Source organism: Hyperoodon ampullatus (assembly GCF_949752795.1).
Source record: "Hyperoodon ampullatus genome assembly, chromosome: 19".
NCBI lineage: Eukaryota > Metazoa > Chordata > Mammalia > Artiodactyla > Ziphiidae > Hyperoodon > Hyperoodon ampullatus.
In genome coordinates, this window is record NC_136932.1 from 48,668,837 (window position 1) to 48,684,817 (window position 15,981).

Consider the following 15,981-nt stretch of genomic DNA (forward strand, 5'->3'; position numbering starts at 1 on the left):
GTGGGGTTAGAAGCAAAGGCTCAGGGGCTGATTCTGCACTGATGTGACATCAGGCAAGTCACGTCAGCCCTCTGAGACTCAGTTTCCTCTTCTGTAAAGTTCAAGTAATACATACATCTTACCTCGTAATATTGCTATGATAATTAAGTGAGATAAAGTATGTTAAGCACCTAGCATGGGACATAGTTAGGGCTCAATAAATGTAAGCTGATCGTACTTCCTTATTCACCAGTCCCTGCACTGGGACTTCGATACGGCTCATAACCAGGTGGGAGAGGAAACAGTGTTCCATTCTGGTCCTTTTTATCAGTTGAACCCTGGTTCTCTGATGTCCTCTTATCTGTTGGTTCGTGTCAGGCTGGTCACGTCCTTGTAGCCGAGCTGATACACTAATTGCAGGGAGTTCACGGCTTCTTTATCTACAGTTTCTCAACCTTCAGTCTTGAGGTACAGTGACTTGCTGGCTTTCCCAGCCAAGCTTTGTCTCCTGAGTTCCTAATTGCATTTGAATAACCAGGCACACACTTGCCTTTCAGGAGAGACATTTCTCTCCCAAGGCAGATAGAAATACACGGGGCCTAAGCACCACATCTGTGAGGAGCTTCTCCAACCCCACCCCGAGTCTGGTGTAGTTGCTTTAGGAAGGTCTTATAGACCCACGAATCCCAAATCTGGCGGGTCATTAGATTCACCTGGGATGCTTTCGAAAAATACAGCTTCCAGGATCCCACTTCTGGTCCTTTTGTTTATTTATTTATTTTTGGCTGTGTTTGGTCTTCATTTCTGTACGAGGGCTTTCTCTAGTTGTGGCAAGTGGGGGCCACTCTTCATCACAGTACGCGGACCTCTCACTATCGCGGCCTCTCCCGTTGCAGAGCACAGGCTCCAGACGCGCAGGCTCAGTAGTTGTGGCTCACGGGCCCAGTTGTTCCGCGGCACGTGGGATCCTCCCAGACCAGGGCTCGAACCCGTGTCCCCTGCATTAGCAGGCAGATTCCCAACCGCTGCGCCACCAGGGAAGCCCATGGTGCTTTTGAATTGAAATTTTCATGGCTAAGAACCATTGTCATAAGAACACCTGGAGTTAGGCACATACAAAGAATAACTTCTGAAATGAGCATTACCTGGTAAACGGATGGCTGTTACGTCAAATGGGTGCTCCCTTTCACCTGGGATAGAGCCAAAGAACACGTGAGTTTCCCACCTCATGCTCCTTCGGGACAGTAACCCAAGCTGGCTTTAGACCCTACGTCTAATATCTCTTGAGGATTCTGAGAGCCTTCCTCTCTTGCAAGTGCAGTCACTAATGACTGATGTTATTAGGAAAGGGTGTCTTCCAGCACTCCCTATAAAACCTCTTCAGCACTGCCCTTGCCTATGGCCAGTGCTCTGAGCTAGCAGTGTAAAGACAGGTCTTCCACATGCACTTCATTTGCTTACATGGCCTACGATTCCCTAAGAAGAAGCCCACAATTTATATCCCAGCCACAGAGAAGGAAGGGCGGGTCAGCTCCACCTTTGGGAAGGAGAGGAGGAAGAAGAAGGAGGCATATTTTAGTTACGTGGGGAAAATCCTAAAGCAAGTGAGTTGGGACTCTCTTTATGCAAACTGAGAATGGCCAAGGCAGGTATCACGTTAGTGGCCCTGGGTGTGACCTTGACTTCAACTTCTGGTGCAGGAGTCCTTGCTCACACGTTGAGTTCCCGAAAAGTTGGTTGCAAAACAGCTGCTCTGAACTGGATCTGTGAATGGCTGCTATCTTCTCCTACTTGCCTTTCTTTCTGTTGGCAGCAACTCTGAACACCTGAGCCCTTGGTGTCTCCCTTTCTTGTATCTGTTGACAGCTAATCTGTAAAGTGATTCTTAAATGCCCTCCCCTTTTCCTGCAGAGAGGGGATTCACCACCTCGTCTGTTCTGTCGCTTTGAAGAGTTGCAAATAGCAGGTTTTCATTAAATGGTCATGCATATTATACTTAGAAATGTCTTTAAGTAGGTAGGCACTCATTCCTTTTTCCTGCCCACCCAACACCTCACCCCATGGCATACAGATTGCAGAAAACAAAATCAGGAAAGTATTCCCCTTCAAGAGAAGCTATGGGGAAGACAGGAAGGAGATTCTCTGAAAGATGTGTTAAGGCTTGATTTGGGATATTACTTCCTTTGTTTTTAATTTTTATTTTATATTGGAGTATAGTTGATTTACAATGTTGTGTTAGTATCAGGTGTACAGCAAAGTGATTCAGTTATACATATACAGGTATCTATTCTTTTTCAGAGTGTTGAGTAGAGTTCCCTGTACTCTACAGCAGGTCCATGTTGATTACCTATTTTATATATAATAGAGTGCATATGTTAATGGGATTTTACTTCTTCATGCCCATGAAGCAAGGCTGAGTGCTCATGTCTGTAATTGTACCGAAGCCCCCTGTATTCCAGTAGTATCGTTTGGAATCTGTTGTTTATTCTGGGAGAAGAAGGGAAAACGGGATTAAGGAATGATAGGAGAAGGAGAGAAGGTGTGTGATTCAGAACAGGGTTCTCAACCACAGCACTGTTGACAATGGAGTCTGGGTAATTCTTTGTGCGGGAGGCTGTCCTGTGCATTGTGGGGTGTTGAGCAGCATCCCTGGCCTCTACCCACTAAATGCCAGTAGCACCCTCCCTCCCAGTGTAACAACCAAAAATGTCCACAAATAATGCCCAATGTCCCCCGGAGAGCAAAATCACCCCCCAGTTGTGAGCTCCTGCAGGAGATCCTGCATTTGGCTGGAAAGGCCTTCGGTGGGAGTGCTTGGACTAAGAAGTCTTCTGAGCATTAGTTTTTCCTTGGCCTGTCCTTAACTTTGTGGGTCTAGCAGGCCACCCTGCTTCTTCAAGCATCCAAAGGGTCAGGTCCGTGGCCTTGGGTCAGCCTTTCAGGGCACTGCGAGGATAAAACCAGATGTCGGTTGGATAAACATATTGAGTGCCTAAGCGCCAGCCAGGCCTGCTGCAGGAGCTCAGATGCAAACGATGAGGGCTCTGTTGTAGAGGGGCTCACAGTCCTGCTGTGTGTGTGTGTGTGTGTGTGTGTGTGTGTGTGTGTGTTGGGGGGCGCATTGAGCAAATACCTGTAAATTATGAAAACCACGAGGAATGTTTAGAATCCCACCTCAAACCTTTCCTTTCAAGAAACTGAGGCCCAGTGTGAGTCTATGACTTGCTAACATGATGTCTCGTGTCTAGTTAGGATTAGAGCCCAGGAGGGGTGATTCTCAGGGCAGCATTCTTTGGACTGTTTCTGCTGCCTCTCTAACTTCAGACAAGGACACTAATGACATAGGCAGTGTGTGACACAGGCGGCGTGTGTGACACAGGCTCTGAGAACAAAAAGTGGTCTGGTCCTCAGTGGGGGGAACTGTGTGCAATGCAGATAAGCCAGAGGTGGCACTTGGGGAAGAGCCTTAAAGGATGGATGGGATTTGAAAGGTGGAGCTGGGTGCAGGCATGGGAGGTAGAGGTGACAGACACACAGTGGCATGGGGACCGGAAAACATAGGGACACACCTGAGGAAGAGCAAGTATTCCCAGCTTGGCTGGAGATCCTGTTGGCACAAGGAAGTAAGGCGGGAAATTAGAAAGTGTTAAATGCTCACTGGTATGAATATAGAGTGTGAAAGTATACTGGAAGCTTAAACTATATTTTCCATCTTCAGAAGGTGCCGGATGTTAACTCTGCTTCCATTAGGAAAAACCAAGGTGCAAAAGTTGAAGTGACCAGAGTCAGTTTGTATTATCCAAAGGTTATCTTTCTCACATACCTACAAATTCCCTTCCCTCCCTCTTCCTCAGAGAGAGCTGATAGGTACAGTGGCCTAGTGTCCTTCGTCACATCCCTACTGTCGTCCCTTTGGGCGGGTCGTATGTTTCCACGGACGCATGAATCCACAGAAGCCATGGGTACTCGGGTGCTGGGTTGGACCATACGTTCCTGACTGTGGGAGCCTTCACTTCTCTGTCTCACCCTTATGCTGTTTCTGTCCCAGACCCACCCAGACTTCAGTGGGTGCTCCTGGATCTTGGATGCACTGGGAGCTCTGGAGGGTTGGTGGCTGGAACGGGTTAGCCTGGAAGCGGTTAGACTGTCCCTCTACAACCACAGAAGAACCGTCACCAGCAGAGAGATCCTTGAGGCAGTCAAGCAGAGATGCTCTCGGAAGAGCTTGGGAATAAGTGAAGTGAATCTGAATGGCCCTGTTGTTGAAATGATTACACTTGTCAAACAAAATTGGGTCCGTTGGAGGACTGGGCTGGAAGATGAAGTATCTGAGAAGAACCCGCTGCAGTGGTGGTCTCAGTGTGACACACCTGGTCTCTGGGTCTTGCATTTTTAGCCTCTGACTTAATTTGTGAAAATAAATAAATAAATAAAGGAAAGGCACTTTCTCTTGTGTGTGCTGCTTACTTATGGTTTTTAACATTTTTTCTTAAGCACGCATCTGCCCTGTTTTGAGTTTACCTATTGTATTTTTGGACACAATTCAACATGTTACACTGTGGACTTACCATTGCTCCCCCCACGCCAGCCCCAGGGTAGGGGCTGCTGCACTGATATGAACTGAGGATTTTTTTTCTTAATTTAAGCACCCCTTCCTTGACTTATGGAAACTAAAAAATAAAGGGAAAAGGGGTCTGTTTGCTCTTTGAGTATAAGACCCATGACATTGTTTATCTATATAGCACCTAGCATAATAGCATGTATGTAATAAGTGTCAGTCAAATGTAAAAGCTGGTCCCAACCATGGAAAAACAAACCAATTATAATAGTGGTATAAAAATACAATAATTTAGGAGCAGAAAGAATAAATGGGCTGATATATTTTAGACATTGTGGTCTGGGAAAGCCTGGGTAGGTGACATGAAGGAAAAGAAGGGGGGAAGGATTTTGGGCTGAGGGAACAGCACGAGCAAAGGTCCTGAGGCCGGCAGGAAAGCTTTTCGCTTGTTAGAGAAACTAAATGAAAGTCAGGGCAGCTGGGTTCTAGCAAGCAAGAAGGAAGTACGTTAGGGGATGAGGTTGGAGAAGAAGCCTGGGGCCAAGCCATGCAGGGTTGGTTTGTTATTCCAAGGACAGTGTGAAGCTGCTGAAGGATTTTAACTAGGGAATTGACATCTTGTTTAGGTTTTTGTTGTTTTTAGTTGAGGTTTATCACACAGTAAGGTGTATAAATCTTAAGCATACCTCAAAGTTTAACATATATATATATTTATATATACTCAGAATAAGATATAGCACATTTCCTTCACCATTGCTGCCGTGTCAAGAATAGATTCAAGAGAATGTGGAAATGGGAAGATTTGTTCTAAATGTTTTGCATGAGTTTAGTCGAGGGATGATGGTGGGCTGCTTGATGGTGGGTAGCAATGAAAAGAAGTGAGGAGATTTGAAATAGAATTTGAGATCAAATCAATAGAATTTGCTAATGGAATGGATATGAGAAGTGAAGGAAAAAGTGATGGTTCCTAAGTTTAGGGCTTGAGCAGTGTGGTGGACAGTGGGGCTGGTTATAGAAATGAGCAAGACTCTAGGAAGGAGGACAGGTGTTTTGGGAGAGGTGTAAATTGAGATTTGCATTCCAGACAGGTTAAGTCTTAAATATACCTGTGAAACATGCAAATGGAGATGTCAAATAGGTAGGAAGGACCAAAGATACAAATTTGGGAATCAGCATAAAATAGCAACATATACATCAGCAGGAATGGGTGTGATTACCTAGGAAGATGGAATAGAAGGAAAAGAGAAGACAATTCGGACCAAGACCAAAGAAATTCTAATATTTAGATTCAGGTAGTGGAGAACAGACAAAGGAAACAAAGGGTGGGAAATGTGAGAAATCAGGAGAGGGTAGTGTCGTGGAAGCCAGGAGAGGAGAAAGGGGTCCAGTCCACTGTGCACAATCCTGGGGAGAGTGTTAAAAGGAGGTGCTTGTGTCTGTTGCACTTGGTGACAAGGGGATCATGGTGACATTGAGAAATCGGCCCACTAGAGCAGGGTGGGTACCAGCCACATTTCAGCAGGTTGAAGAGTGAATGGGAGCTAGCCAGTGGAGACAGCTTTTCTGATGGTGTTGAGACAAAGGGAGAAATTTAGCACTGAAAGGGAACAGAGACTTGGGCTGGTAGTTGGAGAGTCACTGGGTACAGAGATTTGGAAGATGATAGGTACTCGAATGCCATTGTTTGCTCATGGGAATTCTCCAGCGTAGAGGGAGATTCAGAAGAACGTAGAAAAAGGCAAAGGACCAAGGACCTTGAGAGGGTGATGGTGGGGATGGGTTTCAGAGTAGAAATGAAAGAGGAGAAAATGTGTACAAATATGGGAAGTTTAGAGATTTGGTACGAAAAAATGAGGATATTAGTACTTTTTTTTTTTTGAGTGAAACAAGTGAAAGTGGAGGAGGGACATATCTTATCTTGCAGATAAGATATGAAGTTGTTGTCTAAGAGACTAAGAGTGTGAAGCTTGGACACCTATGGACAGATGGCTCCCCAGGACTAAGCACCTGCTTAAGGTCTGTGGTCATGAATTGAAAGCAAAGCCAGTCTTGCTGTGTAACTTTCTGCACAGCATGTATCTGCTCCAGTGCCTGGCTACAGAATGCAGAAAGTGTGGGTTCTGTGGAGTGAACTAGGAAGGAGAGAGGAGCAAGGGAGCTACTGCATGATGGACCGTCCAATCCAGGCCAGCCAGGATGTGGCGGGGAGGAGTGGGAAGAAAGGGGCAAGAACCTCATGGGATTCACAGAAGGCACGGAAGATGTCAGGCCTGTAAACTGAATCTCAGAGAAGGAATTGTCTCTCCAGCACCGTTTCGTGTTAGCTAACCCATGAGGGCTCTTGCCTAAGAAGCAGGGGTGACACCCAGTGACCACTCCTTGAAGTGCACCTTCTTGGTTTCATGTTGTCAGCAGACCCCAAAGCCAGCTTGTATGAAGTGATCAGGGGGCGTTCTCCACTTGGGAGGCACTCAAGCCCTCCCCGATTCTCTCCATAGTTGGACCACTGGCCCTGCGCTCTCTAAGGGGGTAGAGATGCTGCTGCCCAGGTGGGTAACTAGACATGGACAATCGAGGCACTGAAGGCAACCTGGGGGCTGTAAGCCCAGACATGGGCTTCCCTGCTAGGTTTCTGCCGTCCTGGGGATCCAGAACAAGCATCTTAGGATGGCTTTGGGAATGCCTAAACCCTTAGGGTTTAGACAAATGCCAGGTAGTGACACAAACCTCTTCCAGCCCACGGTTGTCCTGGGGAATTGTCAACCCAGCTGACTCAAGAGCTGAGAGGGTCCTAATGTCTCAAACTCCCCAGAGATTCTCCTTCCCCAAGCACTGGGGTCTGACTTAGTCTAGAGGGAAACACAGATTCTCCCCAAATCCTGTCACCCATCACAGGTACCAGGCTTGACTTCTGGGCTAAGGATTTGGTTGCACCTCAGTTAGGAGCTGTTCTGTACTCTTGGCAAAAACACGTAAAATTGTCAAAACACTTTTTTTGGAAAGACGTCTAAAGACAGATTTCACAGCCTTCCTCTCTTGCTCTAGTATTTTATTACCCCTCTTTATTATTTTTAAAACTTATTTTCTATTGAGCTAACATTGGTTTATAACACTGTGTAGGTTTCACATGTACATTATATGTTTACTTCTGTATACACTGCAGTGTCTCACCATCCATCACCATAGAGTTGATCCTCTTTATCCATTTCATCCTCCCCCGACCCTTGCCTCTTCCCCTCTGATAACCACTACTCTGTTCTCTGTATTGATGTGTTTGTTTTGTCTGGTTGGTTTATTTTATCTTTTGTTTATGTTCTTTTAAAAAATTATTTTATTTATTTATTTATTTTTTGGCTGCGTTGGGTCTTCTCTGTTGCGTGTGGGCTTTCTCTAGTTGCGGCGAGCAGGGGCTACTCTTCGTTGAGGTGCGCGGGCTTCTCATTGCAGTGGCTTCTCTTGTTGCGGAGCACAGGCTGTAGGCGCGTGGGCTTCAGTAGTTGTGGCATGCAGGCTCAGTAGTTGTGGCGCATGGGCTTAGCTGCTCCGTGGCATGTGGGATCTTCCCGGACCCGGGCTCAAACCCGTGTCCCCTGCATTGGCAGGCGGATTCTTAACCACTGCGCCACCAGGGAAGCCCCTTGTTTATGTTTTTGTTGTTGGTTTTTGTATTCCACATATGAGTGAAATCATACGATATTTGTCTGACTTACTTTCCTTAACATAATTCCCTCTAGGTCCATCCATGTTGTTGCAAACAGCAAGATTTCATCTTTTTTATGGCTGAGTAGTATTCCATTGTATATATATTCCACATCTTCCTTATCCATTCATCCACTAATGGACACTTAGGTGGTTCTCATATCTTGGCTATTGTAAATAATGCTGCAATGAACATAGGGGTGCTTGTATCTTTTCAAATTAGTTTTTGTATTCACAGGAAATACAAAGAGGACCAAGGTAGCACACCTAACTCCCTGTGCAATGACCTAAGTTATTGATACTTTTATTATTCTGTCTAATTACCTTTCACTAAGACCTGCTGTTTATCTTTCACTTTAAGAGGTTAGCCAATCCGGTTTTAAGTCCAGGCACAAGGGGGTGAAATGAGGATGTGTCTCTGAGGCATGAACCCTGGAGTGGGGCAGGTTGAGGAAGATGGTTTCGAAGGTGGTCAAGAAATGGAAATGGAGGAAGATTGTCTGACTCACGTCTAACCCTCTTCCCCAACTCTTATCTCACAGTTGCCAGCTTGATCTTGACTTTGAACTTAGGGGCCGCCTGGTGTAGTGGCAAGAGTCTGCACTGAACTTGCAGTCAGGGAGTCACTTGCCCATGTCTGTTTCCACATCCGTAAAATAGTGATGGTAATGCCCCCTGCACACAGTTGTGGTAAAAGTCAAGTAATGTACATGAAAGTGTTTCTTATACTGACACAGTATAATTTCCCTTGCTCCACCCCGCAGAAACCTCCCACGCCACCCCCGCTCCATTGCCCCCGTGCACATCTGTACTAATGGTCTCCATGTCCACTGGTCCAGTTGCCTTGACGCAGAGGAAATGCAAATCTGGCCTTTGTTCCCAATGGGGATCCTGGCCCAGCCCTGCCCTCCTCCAGCCTTCTCCTTTCTGGCTGCTTTCTGGTGCTGCTCCCCTGCGGCTGCCAGCCCCAGCCCTTCTGAGAGTTTGCTGGCTTCTGCTCCTGCAAGGCAGACTGGCTTCACTGTGGTCTCTGTCCACGCCCACAGCTCAGAGGACGCCTGACGTGTGTGTACACAAACCCCTCCCTGCTGGCCTCTGTCTCCTTGGAAAGCTGTTCACTAGCCCATAAAAGGGCCCGAACACTTCAAACAAGTATGAAGGCTGAATCAAATCAGGGATTTAAAACTGCGACTCAAGTTCAGATCAACCTTCCTTTCTTTCCAGTGCTTGCTGCCTTATCCTCTCTGAGTGCTTCCCACGGGCTTAACCCTCCTGCCTTAAACCTCCCCCTGGCGGCCACCACCCAGGGGGCTTCCAAGTGCTGGGAATGGGTCTAGAGTTCCTATCCCTACTGTAGAATGACAGTGACAAGAGTTAAGCTTTATGTTCATTCCTTCCACAAGTGTTTATTGAGCACCTACTAAATGCCAGGCATTGTTCTAGGAACTGGAGGTCAGCAGAGTAAAGTGTAAGACAGTCAAGTCCCTGCTCACGTGGAACTTACATTCTGAAAGGGGAGAAACAATAAACAAATATTTAGTGCACTGTCCGGTAGCAAAAGTGCCATTCAAAAAACCACATCAGGCCAGGGGAGTGTGGACAGTGGGAGATGCTCCTTCAGATGGGGGGATCAGGGAACACTTCTCGGTAGAGGTGACTCTTGAGCAGCCACCTGACCAAAGGGAGGGAGGGAGCCATGGGAACAGCAGCAGCAAGGAGTCCAGGAATATAGGGAATTTTAAAGAAGTGGATCCACCTATTTAACCAGCACGTAGATCGAAAGACGGAAATTAAGTGTGCATCCTGCCCTCCTGATGGCAACCTGTGCCCTGACTTTTGAGCAAAGCCCAGCCAGGATGTAGGGTGAGCTGGGCATGTTTGAGGAATGTCAAAGAGGCCCCATTTTTTGGTATGTCATACTGTGATGAACACTTTTTAAAAAAACTGTGATACGATATACATGAAATAAACTTGACCACTTTAACCATTTTTAAGTATATGGTCGTGGCATTAAGCACATTGTCACTGTTGGGCAACCGTTAGCACGACTCCTCTCCAGCACGTTTTCATCTTCCCAAATGGAAACTCTGTACCCATTAAACAACAACTTCCCATTCCTTTCTCCCTCCAGCCCCTGGTAACCACCATTCGACTTTCTCTGTGATGAGCATTTTAAATGCATCATCTCATTTAATCCTCAAAACAACGGGAGGCCATAGGTTTTGCTGTCATGCCCATTCTCCAGATGGGGACACTTGGAGGAAACTGTCCAAGATCACACAGCTTCCAAGCAGAGGAGGCAGACCTCAGACCGCAGTTTCCCTGGCTCAGCTCCTGCCCTTAACCGCCTACCTGGTGGGGGTGAAGTATGCCGTTCTGCTCTCCCTCTGATGGCCTGGAGATGGGTCGGGAGGGTTTAGTGAGGGTTACAGGCCATGTGAGATGCTTTTCGTGCTGGGGCAGGAGGGGGTTTTGGTCCTGCCTGTCTGGAAGGAAGGGGCTGCTGCCCAGAGCTATGGGTTGGGGGCTGGGGGAAAAGTAGGTGATCGACATCGGTCTACCTCACTCCTTTCCCACCTCGGTCTTCGGAGCTGCCTTTCAGGGGATGCTCAGCTGCTCTGAGTGGATGAGCACGAGCATCTTAGGTGCTTGGCATCCAGCCTGCCAAGCAGCACTATCCCCATCTATTATTACTGGGACATAACACAGCATTAGGTGCTGCAAAAGGAATCGCCCAGGAGGATCAAATGACACAGATACAACTCTGCAGCTGGCATCAGAAGGAAAAGACAAAACAAAATGAAAGGATATCACAATGGGACAGGCTCACTTCCAGGACCAGAAGAAGTGTATTTTTGAGGATGGGGTGCACACACAGTTGGGATAGAGTGGCTCTAGCTATTGTAGCTGTTGCTGGGGCCATGGCAACCTGCTGTGTTCTGATACCCAGGTCACTGGAAGAGCTGGCAGCTTCCTGGTTTGAGTGGTCTGGGCTTTGATGCCAGGGAGTCCTGAGTTCCACTCCTGCTCTACCACTTACAAGCTGAAAGAGCTTGGGGAAGTCGCCTTACCCCTCCGAGTCTATTTCCTTCCTTGCAAACATAATCATACCATCTATTCAGGGTTGGTGGGAAGAGCAAATGAGATAAGGCATGTAGGATGCCTAATCAGTGTCTGGTACATAGTTGGCGCTCAATAAATGTTCACTCCTTGCCTGGGTGGAGCACGAGCTTGCACCCACCGGCCAGGAACCAAGCCTCACCACGGTCAGCACCACTGCCCACCTGCTGGCTTCTCCTTGCTACCCACTGAGTTCAGTCCTTGATTTGGGAACTCTGGCTACACCATTTGATGTTCAGATTAAGTGGGGAGAGGCTGTATTTAGGAGTAATGGAATTGTGGGGAGCAGCCTGGCAACCCTCCCTCTTATCTTTTGTTGGGGGGACCTCCCTTGCATGCAGAGACATTGGAAGGCAGGATACTGCCTGTGCCTCGCCTCCTACAGTGCAAGCCGACAGGGCGAGGTCTTACCCAGGACTTTGAATCCAGAATGAAGGTAAAGCTGAAGGGAGGGTCACAATCATTTCAGGGCAGTGGCACCCAGCCCTTGGAGCCCCTGTGGTGCCTGCCCATGTCCTAATCCAGGTCTTCAGTCTCCCGCTGATTCTGTGAACACCCCAGGTGCTTTCAACAAGATCCCTTTCCATGTGGGACAAGCAACCGATTTCTATTGCTTGCAAGTAAGAACACTGAGTACTCACAAGTTCTTTTCAGGTCATTCTGGGGGGACTTCAAGGGGCATTGGGATGGCAGGAGTGACTAGAATGATGGGACACAGCTGACTAGGAAAGGCAGTGGCTCAACCTTAGTGCTACCCTGTCCTCCCTACAGCTGGGGAGTGGGTGGTTAATTGGGGCATTTGCACTGTCAGCTCCAGGCAGCAGCTGAGATTTTTTTTTTTTTTCCATTTGGTTGTTTTTGTTTGCGTTGGTCTTTTCCACTTACAACCCCCCTGCCAAGGTTAAGGCTTTCTTTTATATCTCTCCCACAGAGTCACAGGTGTCTAAACCACCCAAGACAAAAATAGCACTCCATTCTTCTCACAGTATCCCCAAGACATGGAGACTTATTGTCCCCAGTCACCCATTCTGATGTTTGCTGCTTTGCTGTCAGCCCATTTTGCTTACACGGATTGTAACTTCTCCATGAAAGCCCTTTGGAGGGTAATAAAATCATTGCTCAACCTTCTCGTCCCTGAGTGCCAATGGTGGGTAACCTCAGCTCCCACAGGGCCAGGCCCTTAAGAGAACGAGAAGTGTGAGTGTATGTGCATACAGTGTATGTTGCACCCAGCAGGAATGGGGGTAGGCCAGAACAGGCCTGGAAATTCAGCCACCCCTCTCTTACTGACTGTTGCACCCAATGGAATATGGGCTGCATTTTGAGAGAACTTATGCATTTTCCAGAGAAGCTAGAAATCTAGAGATATAAGTAAAATTCCTGATTTTTTAAAATGTTGGCAACTAATTTGAGTTTTTAAAAACTGTAAGCCAAAACAATACCTCTGTGGGCTGGATGTGGCCTAGGGGCTACAAGATTGCAGAGCCTGCATTAAGTGCCTGGGACCTGGTCTGCATCCTTCGGTACTTATGACCAGTACTGACCTGAGACTGGTTACCTGGGCCCCAGGCTTTAGTTGGTCCTGCTCTGGTCCTGTGTCTTCCTCACAGGGCTAGGAGTTCAAGAGCCAAGGGAGAATGACCATGATCCTTCTAGACCATGCTCCTGGTACTCTGGACCCTGGAGATCCCTGCTCATACGGTCCCCAGCCTGCTTCGAGGGGCTGTGTGGACCTCCATCCTTCCAAGGCAGCCGGCACCGCCTGTCGTGGGCATCTTCAGGCCTGAGGGATGGCTCACTGCAGGGTGGAGGCTGTGTCCCCATGAATGCACTGAGTCCCCCTTTGGTATGGGATGGAGTAGGGTTTGAACGGAAGGGGCAGGACTGCCAACCAGGGTCCTGCATTCGTACTCTTGTCCCTGGCCAGGCAGTTGGTAGGGGTGGGCCTGCTTGTCACTGCCCAGCGTGGCTCACTGATTACCACTGACCCTGGGCCCAGCATTGCATGCATCGTGGCATTTAACTAACTCAGGATGCTTACAAGTCGTAGTCCCTTTCACAGAGGAAGAAACCAAGGTACCGAGGAGTGAAATAAGTTGCCCACAAGCTAGTGAGTGCCAGAGCCAGGATTTAAACCAGACAGCGGGTAGCAGAGCAGACTCGCTCCCGGTCCAGCCACACTGTGCAGACGCCTGGTGCTCCCCACCCCCACTGGACGGCCAGACCCTCCGCGTCCCCCTTCCCCCCACGGCCCGGCCTCCGCGGGGGCGCGGGAACCGCCTGTCGGGTCGCTGAGCCACAGCCTCTCAGCTGCCCAGGCCTTCCGCGGCCCCAACCCCCGGCCGGCCCGGGGGCCTGGCGGTGACGGCGGCGCCTGGTAGCGGGGGATTTGGATGCTCGGCCGGCGACTCCCCCGCCCGCACCACCTCCGGGGGTTTGGCCGCCGGGACTTATCTCGGTGCCTTCCCGGCATGCCCCGCTCGCAGACGGCCGCCAGTCCCGCGCCCGGACTTTGCCATCGCGGGGGGCCCGGCCGCGGGAGCGCCCCCGCCTGCGTCCCGGAGCCGCAGCCTCAGGTGGGTGAGCCTGGCGCGCCGCGGAGTTGGGGACCGGGGCTCCCCGCGGGCCGCCCCCCGCCAACCCCTTTGGAGCCGGGGGGGCGGGCGGGGGGGCGGGAGAGGAGGGGGAGGGGAGCCCGGCGCCCGCGAGGGGGGAAAGGCGGAGCTGCGCGCCCCGGAGCCATCGAGCCCCGCGTGGCGCGAACCGGGGCGCGTGGGGGTCCCTCCCTAGGTCCTAGGTGTGGCGTGGGTGTTCTGGGTGGCCGCGCAGGGGGAAGGAGGGGGGTCTTGGGTCTGTTTTATCCTCGTGGATTTAGAACCCGCTAGAGGGAAACAGAAAAACTCATCCTGAAACACACAGAGGAGAATACACAAAGAAAAAAGAAAACACACGAAGGAACACTCGTACAGACAGACCACGGAGGGAGACAGCAACAACTCACAGAAAAGCTCCGACACACTTAGGGAAACACACCCGAAACGCACAGGAAGGCAGGAAACAAAGCGGGTGGTCTTGGAGACCTGGGGCAGGGGGAGGGGAGGGGAAGGGAAACACGGAGAAAGCAAGAGAGGAGGGGAGGGGGGAAAGAGAAGGAGGGGTGGAGAGGAAAGCTGAGCCAGGGAAAAATGAAGAGAGTGAGAAGTGAGAGAAGGAGGAAAGACAAAGGGCTAAAGGAGGTAGTCCTTTAGCAGGGATAGTGTAGAGAAACACATCTAGAGAAACTGACGCAGGATCCCTCCCCCCCCCCAAACACAGAGATGCAGAGATGAAAAAGGTAGATCCCAGCCTTCTTACCCTTGTGGGCAGGTGAACATCACGTGGGAGAGCAGCTCTGTGAGTCCTCTGAGAAGGCTTCCCTGGCACTTTGAGCCAGTGAAGACCCCCCTGGAAAACTCCTACTCATCCTTCAAAACCCAGCTCAAGCATCACCTGCCCTGGGAGGAAAGCTTTCCCTAGAGAGTGGCACGTAAGCACTGGCACTCTGTTTTCTGTGTACTTCTGCATGTGACACAGGCACACGGAGTTGAAAAGGTTTGTCTGCCTGTCTGCCTCTCCCCCCAGCTCCACAGGTTTTGGGGCCCATGTCTTATTTATCTCCAATCTCCAGAATCCAGTCCATTGCTTGGTGCATAGTAAATGAACAATAAATACTTATTGAATGATGATCACGAGCATTTGGACCCTCCAAGACATAGAACATAGCATTAAATCCAAACAGAGAAGATGTACTGTCCTGGAGTCAGAGAGAATTCTAGGTCAAAGCACCCTTTTTTGCAGGTGGAGAAATTAAAGCCCAGAGAGGGGAGAAGACTTGCTCAAAAGGACAGGACACAAGTAGGAGACCTGCAATGAAATAACATTGTGAATACATGCTTCCCTGAGGTGCTGTTGTTCCTCCAGCCTATGAGTTTAAGATAGGTGTGAAAGAACGACCTAAATGAAGACAGGCAGTGAATAGGCAACGAACACTTAAATACCAGTTGTAAGTTTCCAACGCTGAAACTCACAATCGAAACTTTCCCCAGAATTTTTAGAATCCTCTTTCCTCCTTAGAAAGGACAAGGGAGCTGAACGTCCATCTCAGTTTGAGTGGATGGCTTTCTGCTTCCTGACTACGTGAACTTGGACAAATTACTTAACTTCTCTGGACCTCAGTTTTCTCAACTGTAAAATGGGGATACTGATACCCACCTCATAGGATCGTTAGAAGAGTGAACACATACCAAGTGCCTGGCACAGAGTAGACCCTCAGAAACTACAGTCCTACCCTTCTTCTTAGGTGGGTGTTCTTTCATGCGCCTGGAGCAGATGTGAAAACAACAGTGCTAGTGGCAATGTTTCTTTTTGTCCCAGGTTGAAAAGGCCATCCCCGTTTTATTGGGGAGCAAATGCTTTTAGTAAAGGAAAAGATCAAATTTGGGGCATGACCTAAAATGGGTCTTGATTCTGTTCAGGCCCTCAGGTCTCTCCCGGTGACTTCGGGGAACCTAGCTGCCCTCCCCGTCAACCCGCCAACAGGGAGGACCCCACCACCACACTACTTTTCGTTGCTTCTTTACCAGGCT